The sequence below is a fragment of the Pogona vitticeps genome, chromosome 4 (genome assembly GCF_051106095.1).
Source record: "Pogona vitticeps strain Pit_001003342236 chromosome 4, PviZW2.1, whole genome shotgun sequence".
Lineage (NCBI taxonomy): Eukaryota > Metazoa > Chordata > Lepidosauria > Squamata > Agamidae > Pogona > Pogona vitticeps.
This window is the reverse complement of record NC_135786.1, coordinates 238531144-238544112: the sequence shown is the minus strand read 5'-3', so window position 1 is coordinate 238544112 and position 12969 is coordinate 238531144.

The following is a 12969-nucleotide window of genomic DNA, read 5'->3' as shown; positions in this document are numbered from 1 at the left end:
CCACAGAGAAGGCCCTCTCCTGTGTCCCCCACCAAACATGCACCTGTGAAGATGGAGTGACTGTGTCCCAGAAATGCCCCCCCAGAAGAAGGGAAGGGAAAACAACTTCTGAGTACTCTCTACCCAGAAAACCCTGGAAAAAGTCGCCAACAGGCAGAACTGACTTGAGGGCACACGGTTATTATAATAAAAGGCAGAGGACCCCTGCCTTCTACGTTGTGGGGCCACCCGAGCCAGCTCTGCTCTCAGCCGCTTGAAGAGGAGGACTGGGACACCCCGAGGGGGTGGCTTTCCTAGCAATGCGGATTAATCGGGGCTTGCAGGTCACCCCCTCGGCATGTTTCCTAGATGGCCTCCATGTCCCTTTATTGATGATAACTTTGTTGAATATAAATGCCGGCTTCAATTAGCTCGATTAATTTGACTTGTCCCTTTCAAATCAAGCTAATGAGAGCCAGTTTGTCTCTGATTAAAACGAGGACGAAGAAAATTAAATGAAGGCAAAGCAAAGTTGTTATTGACTTTGGAGGGTCTGGAAGTTCCACGACTGGGTGCCTTCTACCTCGGAAAGCCCTCTGGGTTTTTCTATGGGTAGAACTTTAAAAGTCCGGCAGAGTCGCACATTAAAATGCAAACCCACTACCATTGGTCTTTACTTTTCCAAGGAACGACGGATCGCAATGTTGCTTTTTATAACAGCAAATGCCCTCCAAGGATTTCTAAACACACCTAGGCAACGTTGTCATTGTGTGTACTCATTAGCCTCTTCCTCCCTTTAAATATGGGTGGTGGGGACTGTTCTATTTTAAACTTGACCATTTAGGGTCCTGTTGGCGCTCGGGGGAGTGTGATGCCTTTCTTCCTTCTCCAACAACCATACAATCTCCTTGTCTAGTTTGTGATCCGGCCCCTGGCATTTATTGTGGGCTTCCGGGTCAACAACAACCTTGGCACAGGCTGAAAAAAGCTAGTCAACAATCAGTGCAGATGTTTAAAAGGAAACGTCTTGTGCGATTGCACCCATCAGAGTCTGCTGTAAGGCAGGCTGACATCGCAGTCAACCTGGAGGAAGCAGTCTTCAAGGGCAGCCCCACGCTTATCTTAAAGACGCCATCCAGGAGGGTCCTGTTTCTCTAAAAGCCTGCTGGAGATCTTTGACATCCTCCACAGTGCCCAGGGACTGCCTCAGGCTTTGCTTCAGCTTCATTTCATAGGGTGCCATTGCCCCATTACCTGCAATATGAAAGTAAGAGAAGAGAGGAAACTGCCTTTTACAAGGCAGAAGTTGGAAAAAATTACTTTTCTGGAATTCCATTCCCAGAATTCCTCAGCTACTCAGGTGAGCAGCCGTGTGGGCTAAGGGTTGAAAAAAAGAGGAACTTTCCGTCTCTTCTGTTACTAAGTCATGTCCTTCATCCACACTGAATGGCAATGGCTCTCTGCCAAGCCAAGAAGGGTATTTCTTATCACCTGCCCCCTGACTCAAAGGAACTAATTATGTTATTCATTACTTATCAGCAACCAGATCACCATTATCATGATTTTTCCTCCATATCACACAAGTAATGTATTGGGTTTCAAAATTTAAGAAGATACTCTCTAGTTCCCCCTAGTGGCCAATTATGACATTGTACCTACTAAATACTAAAAGAAGGCAGACCACCGAAGAATTGATGCTTTTGAATTGTGGTGCGGGAGGAGACTCTTGAGAGTCCCCTGGATTGCAAGGAGAACCTATCCATTCTGAAGGAAATCAACCCCGAGTGCTCATTGGAAGGGCAGATCCTGAAGCTGAGGCTCCAAGACTTTGGCCATCCCATGAGAAGAGAAGACTCCCTGGAAAAGACCCTGAATGTTGGGAAAGTGTGAAGGCAAGAGGAGAAGGGGATGACAGAGGACGAGATGGCTGGACAGGGTCATCGAAGCGACCAACGTGAATTTGACACAACTCCGGGAGGCAGTGGAAGACAGGAGGGCCTGGCGTGTGCTCTGGTCCATGGGGTCACGAAGAGTCGGACACGACTTAATGACTAAACAACAACAAATACTAAAAGGAAAAATCCAGGGAATATGTCCCTTGTCATAGAATCATAGAAAAGTGAAATTAGAAGGGGCCTACGAGGCCATCAAGTCCAACCCCCTGCTCAATGCGGGAATACAATTAAAGCATATCTGCCATGTGATTATCCAAGTTTTTCTTGAAGGCCTCTAGTACTGGAGCACTCACCAACTCCCAAGGTCACTGGTTCCACTGTCGCACTGCTCTACAGTTAGGAAGTTTTTCCTGATATTCAACGGAAATCTGGCTTCCTTTAACTCATGATTTAGGTTTTATAAAAGAATGGCATAAATCCTGAAGAAAACCTGGCAAAACATCTGTAACAATGCCCTTTGAAAGTAATATTTGAAAGTAACTAGGAGTTATTAATTATGTCTAGACAGCTTGGGTGTTCTTAAGTAATATACCTGAAAACAAACTTTGGAACTGCTTGCTCTATTACTCATTACTTTCTCAAAGCATCCAGTTGTAAGTAATGATGCTACTTGTAACTAATTACATCCAAGCTCTGGAGGTGGCAGGATTCGAACCTGTGCCCTTCGGCATGCAAAGCAGTTCTCCCCTTCCTAAGCTATGGTCTCCTAGCCCAGGGGTCGGATGGTGGCCAATGGGCCCATTGCTCACACGGTATGAGTTAGGCATCCTTCAGTCTTGAAAGACTATGGTGTCGTGCTCTGTATGGAGGACTTGGAACAGCGTCTAGTGTGGCTGAAGAGGCCAATTCGAGAGTGGCAATCTCTTCCACACTGAAGACAAATCCAATCTGTTCCCTGTCCAGCTCCCTGGTTTTGCTGCTTTTGTGACTTCCTCTTTGCCTCGGCCTGCTGGACAAGGGTCTCTTCAAATTGGGAGAGGCCGTGAAGCACTGCCTGCCTCCAGGCTGAACGGTCAGATGTCAGGGTTTCCCATCTGTTGAGGTCCATTCCTAAGGCCTTCAGATCCCGCTTGCAGATATCCTTGTATCGCAGCTGAGGTCTCCCTCTGGGGCGATTTACCTGCACTAATTCTCTGTACAGGAGATCCTTTGGAATCCGACCATCAGCCATTCTCACGACGTGCCCAAGCCAACGTAGACGTCGCTGTTTCAGTAATGTATACATGCTGAATATTCCAGCTCGTTCTAGGACTACTCTGTTTGGAACTTTGTCCTGCCAGGTGATGCCAAAAATCCGTCGGAGGCAACGCATATGGAAGGTGTTCAGCTTCCTCTCCTGACGTGCACAAAGGGTCCAGGACTCACTGCAGTACAGGAGTGTGCTCAGGACACAGGCTCTATAGACCTGGATCTTGGTATGTGTCGTCAGCTTCTTATTGAGCCATACTCTCTTTGTGAGTCTAGAGAACATGGTAGCTGATTTGCCAGTGCGTTTATCCAGCTCGACATCCAGGGAGAGGGTGTCAGAGATGGTTGAGCCGAGGTACACAGAGTCATGAACACACGGCATGAAGTGGACCAAGATATACACAGTGCCAAGTCCTCTCTCCATCGTCAACACGTAGAGCCGGTCTACAACTTCTTTCAGCCCATAGGAAAGTACAACTCAGGAGTATCCCTTTGCTGTTGGTTTGAGACTGACCCCCCCCCTTTCACAGAGCGGTTAAAATTTTTGCAAAGACACTTCCGTGACCTCTAAAGAAGGCTCAGCAGCAGCTGCATCCCCATAAGCATCTTAGGACGCTGCATCCTGCTCACTTTAAGAGGAGCGTGTAACCCTCTTCGAATTAAGAAGTGCTTCCATCAGCGGCTTTTGATATCAAGACGGGATAAGCGCACAGATGGGTCCTTTGTAAGAAAGAAGGAAGTCGGCAAGATATTTTGAAAGATGAATGCAAGCAGGTAGGGAGATTGCTACCGACACCCAAAGTAATCAGAAATATGTTGCAAGCGCAGGGAGTTTGGGCTAAAGCTTCCACCTGAGGAGGAGGAGAGAAGGGGTTGGGGAGTGGGCGGTGGAGGCGGTGATGAGAAAATAGGTTGGCTAAAAATATCAGGACAAACTTTTGGGCGTGGGGGGCTGAAAGGGTCAGACCAAATCTGTTTTGTCGGGATTTGTTTTACCGAGAAAGTAGGATATAGTTTTGGCCCAGGACCTTGAATCTGGGACGTTGAATGGACTGAGAACGTCTCCACCGAGACCTGTTGAAAAGTCCAGAGGAAGGGAGCCTTCTGGGTGATTGGCTTCAGTCAATATCCCGAGGGGCTCTTAAGCAGGGAGATTCTACCCTTTCGGGAAGGGAGCTCCCAGAAATTCCCAAGCAGGGAGAGGGATTTGGGGAGATTTGGCCCCCACCCACCCAAAAGCCCTCCCTCCACCCACAACACAAACTCTGTAGCCAGTCGGTCGGGAGGCTTGCCCGCCTTTGCTGGACACGGCCTTCCCTATATTTCAGAATGGCCATTCTCAAACATTTTTTTCAGCCACGGCCACAGACACATCGTGGAAGAACAATAGGCCGAATCAAGACACAAAACACCAAACCATGCAATGTGGCTACATGTGAAATACCGTGCGGCGTTCTCGTCAAACCATCTCTGGGATGATGTTGTCGTAGCGCTGGGACAGGCACAGAAAAGGTTGACCCAAAAGATCAAGCAGCAATGGCATTTGGCGCTTTTTAGCACAGTTAATAAGCAAAAAAACCCTTGTTATGGACCTCTCTCAGAGGAGAATCTCTCTTGCCTACCTCCATGGGAGGAAAATCCTGGGAATGTGGTAGGGGATTCTGGGAACTGTAATCAAGTAACTGTAAGCAAGTAAGACTTCCAAGCTCTGCTGATGACCAGTCACCAAACAGAAGGACCCCAATTTGCAACTTGCTTGAGAGTAATCCCATGATCATTACTTCTTATGCCACCTCTGCTTCTAATTGCAAAGCTACCACCTTGTCGGTTTTGTCCTCAGCTTATGTAAGACTGCAGTGTTAGGGTGTTTCCAGCTGAGTCATTTATTGTACAATCAAAGTGTGTTATTCACAGACTTTTATGTGATTCCAGCTGGATGCCGTCGTCGTCTTTTTGTATTTTCCTACTTCCTTCCTTCTTCCGCCTTGTTTCTTTTTTTTAAAGCAAAAATAAAACAGAAAAATATGAAAGCTGCACCAACACTTTTTGATTATATGAGGGCTTGGAACCATCCATCTGGAAGCACTGTGGGTGTTGTGACTAGGTAAAGGTAAAGGTTCCCCTTGACAATTTTTGTCCAGTTGTGTTCGACTCTAGGGTGTGGTGCTCATCCCCGTTTCCAAGCCACAGAGCCAGTGTTTTGTCTGAAGACAATCTTCCGTGGTCACATGGCCAGTGCGACTTAGACACGGAACGCTATTGTTAGGTGGGTCCTATTTATCTACCCGCATTTGCATGCTTTCGAACTGCTAGGTTGGCAGGAGCTGGGACAGGCGACAGGAGCTCACTCCGTCACGTGGATTTGATCTTACAACTGCTTGGTCTCTGACCCTGCAGCACAGGCCTCTGTGGTTTAGCCCACAGCGCCACCACGTCCCGGAATTGTGACTAGAGATGGGCACAAATTTAAAAAAAGAACCTACCAATTTGTTCAAAAATTGCTAACTTGCTGATTCGTATGAATCCATTTCCCTGACGAATATGAACCAACAAATTTTTAGCAATTTTTGATTTGTTAATTTGTGTGGCTACAAAATGTTTTCCCCGAAACACCTAGAGACACCAAAATCACAGGGAAACTTCCCCTGACTCTCCTCGACCCTCCCTCCAAGTTTGGGGAAGATTCGGTTTCCCCAAGCCAGCTGCTAAAGGGTACTTTCTTGGGAGGACCCATTTTTTGTGGGTGTATCACTTGGAGGTCTGAAACCCAATCTTCCCCAAACTTGGAAGAATGGTAGAGGAGAGTCAGTAGAAGCTTCTTTGTGGGTTTGGTGTATCTAGGTGCCTGGGGGGGGGGAACTTTCTTGGTGGCCTTTCTGGTGGGTATATAATTCAGATGTCCGAAACCCAAACGTCACCAATCTTGCAGGGCGTGTAGAGGAGAACCAGGGAAAGTTTTTCTGCAAATTGGGTGTCTCTAGAGGCTTGGAGGGGGGCATTTTATAGGGTTGTAAAGTCAAAAACAAATTGATTCATCTTTCATTGGGGGGAAAATTGTAAATTCTTAATTCACGATTCGTCAACCTTGATGACAAATCAAATCACATTTTTTTCATTTCTAGTTGTGACAATTATCTAAGGAACGAGTTTATCTGTTTTTAAGGATTTTCATTTTGCAAGACCTGTTAGTCACCCCCAATTCCCTGGGCTTCTCCCCCAGGGGAAAAAAAACCACTGTTGGCTGTGGGGGCCAGAGCCAGGGAAAGTTTACTTTTCATAACTACAACCCCCAACATACTGCAGCTATGGTGGGGGATCTTGGGATTTGTAGTTTGAGACCATTGAGATATCCAGGTTTTGCCACAAGCTTAACCAGTGCTAGGGTGCCGACACAGTGACTAAAAGGGAGAGGGAATCCCTCACCGCTTGTGTGACAGGGCTGAAGACCTGCTTTCAATCAGCTGAAAGTAAGAGATTGTGCAGTGTCCATGAGTTCCACATGCTCTCTGAGAAGCCGCCTTTCCTTTCCTGCCGTGCAGGTGTCAAGTTCCCTTCCACTCTCTCTGGGCTCAGGGACAGTGGCGACAGAGAGATCTATCTCACAAAGACAAGAAGCGGCTGGATTTCCCTCCCCTCTCCCCAATCCCACCCCCCCAGTCCCCTTTTCTCACTTCCGTACTCAGCGTGTGGAGTGAATTTTCGCACCCGTAAACAGTTCACGCTCCTGGCTTCCAGCTAATTGACTCTGACAGTTAGTACAGTCAGCAGCCGCGCGGTGTCACTGGAAATTAGACAGCCGTGATAGACCGCCAAGAGCAAATTACTTTGTCACTCCTCAGCTGACTTGGAATGTGGGACTTTTCTCTTTCTAAAAAAATAATTTAAAAATTCCTTTTAAAACCTTTTCTTTTAAAAGTTGGTTATTTACGCGAACGTTTTTTCTTTCTCCCGGCACCTCATCCTCCCTTTGCGTATCTGAAGCCGGGATAAACAGCACCTGATCTGTTTGAAGGACCTCCTCTCCAGCAATGCTGTTTTCTATGGAAGGAAGCCATCCGTCCGCACGGCGAGTTTAGAAGCGAATCCGTCCCTTTCGGTTTGGAATTCTTCATTTCTGGAAATGTCCCTGTCCAGAGGGCCCCTGGGGACCACGCAGGAGTCCGGAAAAGAAGGAGCGTTGTCCTGGAATGTTGTGGGTTGCCACAGGTTCTAGACTAGGTATGATGCAGTGCCCCTCTGCCCGCCCCCTCCATCCTTCACCTGCCTCCAGAAGGTACCTACCACCCACCCCTCCCTCTGCACCCTGTACTTCCCCTTTCACTGTGCATAGAACTGACACACTTTCCTTTCAAGCTACCACGTCTAGCTCGCTCGCTGTGTGCGCGTAGCCATCAATCATCTGCCTGCCGCTTCTCTCCTGGATACTTACTGGTTTGTTTCCCCTTTCTGCTCTCCCTTCTCTTGCCTTCTTGCTCCCCGAAGCTGTTCCTGAGTTGCCATCATCCTCTCCGAGAATGAATCTGACACACCATTGAGAGATGCCCTGTGAAGAGTTACGGGTGGGCAGGGCAGCCTCATCTACTACCGGCTCCATCCAGATGCCTCCAGGAATGCTGAGAAGGAGCTAAGAGAACATGCGTTGCAATGGATAAATACGAGCACTGTAACCATTGAGGATGATAGAACTGTAGACTTGGAAAGGGATTCCTAAGGGTCCTCTAGTCTGGCTCTTTGCCAAGGTGGGAGATGCGCCCGTGAAGCATCCACGCCGGCAGGTGGCCATCCGTACCTTGTTTTAAAACCTTCACCGAAAAGAGATTCCGGCTCCTCCAGAGGGACTCCATTGCACAGTCAAACTGGTCTCGCCATCTAGAATGCTCTCCCGAAGGGCTTAGATAGAATCTCCTTTCCTGAGATTTGGATTTACTCCTTTGGGGTCCTATCCTCAGGAACAGCAGAAAATGAGCTTGCTCTCCATCGTCCACGTGGCAGCCTCACCCCTGTCCGGAGAGGACGGTCCTGTCTCAGCCTTCTCCTCTTTAGGGTAAACAGACTCAGCTCCCTCAATTGTTCCTGGTGTTCAGGCGACTTCCAGTCTCGGTCGCCTTCCTCTGGACATGTTTCAGCTTTTCAGCAGTTTCTACAACAGTTTCAGTTAGGGTCGAGAGAAGAAGACTGAGGGGAGATAGGATTTGTTGTTTAGTCGTCAAGTCGTGTGTCCGACTCTTTGTGACCCCATGGACCAGAGCACGCCCGGCCCTCCTGTCTTCCACGGCCTCCCGGAGTTGGGTCAAAGTCATGCTGGTAGGATAGCACTCTTCAAATTCTTGAAAGGCAGTCCTACAGAGGAGGGGCAAGATCTGTTTTCAATCATCCCAGAGTGCAGGACACGCAACAAGGGGCTCAAATTACAAGAGGCTGCATCTCGGTTGAATATCGGGAACAACTTCCTAACTGTTTGAGGGATTTGATGACCTCAAAGGGAGGTGATGAGCGCTCCAATGCTGGAGGAATTCAAGAGAAAACTGAACAATTCTCTGTCAGATCGTCTTTGACTTGGGTTCCTGCCTTGAGCAGGAGGGCGAACTCGATGGCCTTAGAGGCCCCTTCCAACTTCATGATTCTAGGATTCTACCTCCCCTTTCCCAAGGGGTAATGTTACCGTGTACTTTTACCAAGTTGCCTCTTGCAGCCTGCATCTGCAGCGTAACTGAAGATACCATGGCTGCAACATCTGGACAGGGTGGATTTTAGACCGTTCTGCTTTCCACTTCCCTATCCCACATTTTGTGGTTCCTCCCACTAACCCCGAGAAGGTGTTCTGAAGAACTTGAAAACTTGCCTTTTGAACGGTGCGTTAGTGGTTTCGTGAAGGCCGTGCTCAACTCAGATTTTTTTATATATCTTTTACTTGTACAGTTTACTTGTAAGTTTCTTTTAATCTAAACTAGTAGAAATTCTCTGCCTGAGATCTGGAAGAATGAACCTTCTCAGGAAAGACATGCAATTCCCAGGCTCTTGGCTGGTGCATTGACTTAATTAAACAATTAAAGGCTTCTGTGAGTCCAAAGATCCACTGCACAGTCAATATGAGTCTCTGGGTGACCCGCTGCTTCCTCCAGGCTGTCATAGCTGGCTTAACCCAACTGCAAATGTGGGGTTCTGTTTGGCCCCATTCCCAGGGCAGCTACACAGAAGAGGTTCCTGCCTGTTGAGAACACACTCAGAGCAATGACTCCTGCAGAGAAGCAATGTTTCTGCCAAGTAATTTGTTACTCATCACTCCTTTAACTTTTAAAGAAATATAACTGGTTGTGATTAGGTAAAGGTAAAGGTTCAGGTTCGCCTTGACCTTGAGTCCAGTCGTGTCCGACTCTAGGGCACGATGCTCATCCCCGTCTCCAAGCCATCGAGCCAGCGTTTGTCCGAAGGCCGTTTCCGTGGTCACGTGGCCAGCGCGACCAGACACGGAATGCCGTGACCTTCCCACCGTGGTGCTACCTATTTATCTACTCGCATTCTTACATGCTTTTGAATGGCTAGGTTGGCAGGAGCTGGGACAAGCGACGGGAGCTCCCTCCGTGATGTGGTTTCGCTCTTATGACGACTAGCCTTCTGACCTTGCAGCCCAGAGGCAAAGCATGACTGATCAAAATCAGTTGACCAAGGCCCAAGTCTTCTGTGGCAGGACCCCCTGGAGACACACAGCCTTCCCAACAAGAGGAGCTGGATGTGGCCCTCTGGGGCCCCAGTAAGGCTCCAGGATCTTAGGTCCCCCCAACCCACAATAGCTGTCACGAAGAATCTTATCTCTTCTTTGCTCATCCTTTCTCCAAAGAGGTCAATATTGTTCATGGAACTTCACTACGCCCTGTTCTATATCGGTAACAACCTTGTGAAGTATCGTATAAGCCAAGACATAATTCACTGGCCCAAGGGTGTTCCAAGGCTCATGGGGATTTTTCTGTCACATCCTCCCCCATCACAGCCTGGCCTGCTAACCACGACACGCCAACAGATCACATGACCTTTTCCGTAAAGGTTTTAGTTCTATCTCAGGGCAACCCATTAGGTAAATATGCCTATTAAGACGCTGTTATTGTTCTGATGTTCTCTCAGGTTCTCTCCAATGTTCATCCTAGTCTCAGACTTCTGATTTCTTGGCTGCGGTCTCCATTTGGATTGATGACCGCACCAAGGTAGACAAAATTTCCAAACACTTCAATTTCTTCATTGTTAATGCTACAGCTGTGTCATGATCAAGATACTACAGATATACATATCCTTACAAATCTCAGGTTCTTTCTGATTACGAATTTTTGTGAATTGCACAGGAAACAAACTGAAGCAATTTTTCACCCACCTGCACTTGCCAAGTTCAATACCTTCTGGTTCCCTCTAGTGGCCAATTCTGATTTCACATCTCAGGAATATTTGTAAAGTTAAAAGGGAAAGCTAAAACAATTCCTCCCTTGCCATTTATAATTTGTAGGACAATAGCATGAAATGTGAAAAAAATATCCTAAAATGTTTTTAAAATGTCCTCTAACTAAAATATGTTTTGAAAATAATGAAATATTATTCATTATACCTGTGTATCTTCATTATTGCTTATTGTACCTAAAAGAAACATCGCAACTACTAGTTACATTATTTATTACTCCAGATATAACTAAGAAGAGGTAGTTAAATCTGGAGTAATAAAGTAACTGGTTACTTCCAGTCAACACAGTATAGATTTTTTAGGGTTGCCCAGGAAAACCTATCACTAGCTGATCTGAGACAAGCAAGCGAAAACCTTCTTCACATGTCATGCGACTTGTGTACAAACTTCACAACAAGAAAATGTGGTAAGTGCCACAAATGTAGTATTATAGAAAGCAACAAATCAGGGCTAGCCCTTTTCTGTTCTCTGTTCATATTGTTTTAGAAGGTCTCTCTCTCTCTTTCTCTCTCTCACACGCTCACTCACTCACTCACTCTCACTCACACAAACACACACACACACACAAACACACACACACACACACACACACACACACACACACACACACACAGGTTTGGGGACTGTACATAATGAAGGGTGGATGAGAGTATTCTGGGATTTGCAATCCAAAAAAAATTTATTCTTTTGAAGCTCCAGTTTTCCTTGTTGCACTAGCACCAAAATTCGGATTTGGAATTCAGATTTGGAATTGGGAATTGAAACCTTTTGGACCTGGAATTTCAAAAAAATGTGACAGTTAGTATGAATACTATATAGTCATCATTTTTCCCTTAAAAAACACATACACAAAAGGCAAAATATGTCTAAAAGATTTCCCTGTGTTCTCTGACACCTTCCCAGCGATGGTGGCAAACGAAAAGCGCGCACGTCAATAGCCAGCAGGGCCTGGGGATTAGGGAACGCTGGTAATGGGTGCATGGATTGAACCCGGAAGAGTGGAAGTGCCAGCAGGAGATGCCAGAAGCACTGGGGGAGCACTGGTCACGCTGGGGAGTGGGCAAATTACTCTGGCAGCCCTGGCAGGCAGACTGGAGCAGCAGATTCTCCTGGGGTGGGTGGCACTTCTGCCAACAGCGGGGAGGGGGAGCCCAGCACAGTGGAGCAAGCGAGGCGTTGGACGCATGAAAGAGGCAGAAGGAGGAGGCTCCAGACCGAAGCCTGGCAGGCCGAGGGCGATGGGCAGAGTGTGCCATTCTCTCTTACTTAAGGAGGACTTCAGGGATGCCCCGAAACGTGACACTCTCTCACACACTGGGCACACGAGGTGGTGGGCAAGACAGCCGTCCTACGGCCACCTCGGCCGGGCCTCCCCAAACAGAGTCCTCCTCGGCTCTGCAAGGCAAAGGACCAGTCCCGTCTGGCCTGCAGGGCTCCTGCGTGTCACGCTTCTCCCTCTGCCATGTCCTTCCTCTGGGGACATGTCCTGTCTCTGGAGGACAGACCCTTGCCACGCTTGCCAAAGCGGTGTCCCAGAAGATTTCCCTTCTTCTTGCAGGAGCGAAGATCTTGGACCCTAGAAGGCAGCTCCTTCAGCTGCTTGGCCGGCTGTTTGGTGTGCTCTGAAGCCGGCCCGTTTCTTCCCGCTCTTTGTGTGGCCCCGGAGTGCTAGCTGGACTTTTTTTTCACTAGCTGATGCTGCATGTGAGAGAAAGTTGGCCGGCATCCTCCCCCTTACATTAGATTTAGGCCTCCTTCTGTCTTGAGAGACGATGGTAACGTTCTCTGAATAGAGGACTTCGTACAGCGTCTCGTGTGGCTGAGAAAAGCCAATTCGAGAGTGACCATCTCTTCCACACTGAAGACCAGTACCATCTGTCCCCTGTCTAGCTCCCTGGTTTTGCTGGTTTCGGGAGTGCCTCTTGGCCTCGGCCTGCTGGACAAGGGTATCTTCAAACTGGGAGAGGCCGTGATGCACCGCCTGCCTCTGGGCTGAAAGGTCAGAGGTCACGATTTCCCCTCTGTTGAGGTCCATTCCTAAGGCCTTCAGATCCCGCTTGCAGATCTCCTTGTATCACAGTTGTGGTCTCCCTCTGGGGTGATTTCCCTGCATTCATTCTCCATACAGGAGATCTTTTGGAATCCGACTACCAGCCATTCGCACAACATGCCCGAGCCAACATAGACGTTCCCTTACTGCTTCTTAATATCCACTGTTCCCTGTTTAATTTGAGAGTCCAAGCGGGTGGCCAGAACATACTCCTTCTACCAGGAGGCAAACTTTTATTTTATTTATTTATTTTAAATAGTTTTACCTCCCCCCACCCCCTTTTCTCCTTCAAAAGGACCCCAGGCGGTTTACAACATCGAAAGACAGTCTTTAAAGTTGAAAACAAGGAGTCT